This window comes from Mus pahari, chromosome 20 (genome assembly GCF_900095145.1).
Source record: "Mus pahari chromosome 20, PAHARI_EIJ_v1.1, whole genome shotgun sequence".
NCBI classification, from domain to species: Eukaryota; Metazoa; Chordata; class Mammalia; order Rodentia; family Muridae; genus Mus; species Mus pahari.
Window position 1 is genome coordinate 18996634 of NC_034609.1, and position 1078 is coordinate 18997711.

The following is a 1078-nucleotide window of genomic DNA, read 5'->3' on the forward strand; positions in this document are numbered from 1 at the left end:
AAAAAAAAAAAAAAAAAAAAAAAAAAGAAAAGACAGAAAGAACGAAAACTATCATTTAGTAAGCACGTTCTATGGAAGACACTAATGCCAAGAGCACTGTATAGATCAAAAGAAATAGTATTCTTTTTGTTTTTGAAGACAAGGTGTGGTGGTTTGAATAGGTTTGGCCCCCATAGACTCCTGTGTTTAAATTCTTGGCCGGAGGGAGTAGCACTATTAGGAGGTGTGGCCTTGTTAACGGAAGTATGTCACTGCGGGGGAAGGCTTTGAGGTCTTACATGCTTAAGCTGTGCCCAGTATGGCATACAGCCTCCTGCTGCCTGCAGATTAAGATGCAGAACTCTCTTTCTCCAGTATCACGAAGCCTACATAACACCATGTGTCCTGCCATGGTGATAATGGACTAAACTTCTGAAACTGTAAGCCAGCCCAAATTAAATGTTTCCCTTTATAAGAGTTGCTATGGCTGGGCCTGGTGGCGCAGGCCTTTAATCCCAGCACTCGGGAGGCAGAGGCAGGCGGATTTCTGAGTTTGAGGCCAGCCTGGTCTACCAAGTGAGTTCCAGGACAGCCAGGGCTATACAGAGAAACCGTCTCGAAAAACCAAAAAAAAAAAAGTTGCTCTGTAGACCATACTGGCCCCTACCTCAGAGATCCTCCTGCCTCAACCTCCTGCGTGCTGTTATTAAAGCCATGTGCCACCATGCTCGACTTCTCCCTTGTAGATGGCACTTTCCTCTGAATATTTTTGTGTACGTGTCAGTATCTGTGGGTGCCAAGGCGCCAAGAATCAGACGCCCTGGAGGGGATACACAGGCAGCTGTGAGCCACCTGACATGGGTTCTGGGAACTCAACTCAGGTCCTCAGCAAAAGCAGTAAGTTAATTTCTGAGCCATCTTTCTAGACCTATAAATCAACTCTTAATTTCTGGATAATTGTTTTTTTGTTTGTTTGTTTTTTGTTTTTGTTTTTGTTTTTTGAATTTCCGAGACAGGGTTTCTCTGTGTAGCCCTGGCTGTCCTGGAACTCACTCTGTAGACCAGGCTGGCCTCGAACTCAGAAATCCGCCTGCCTCTG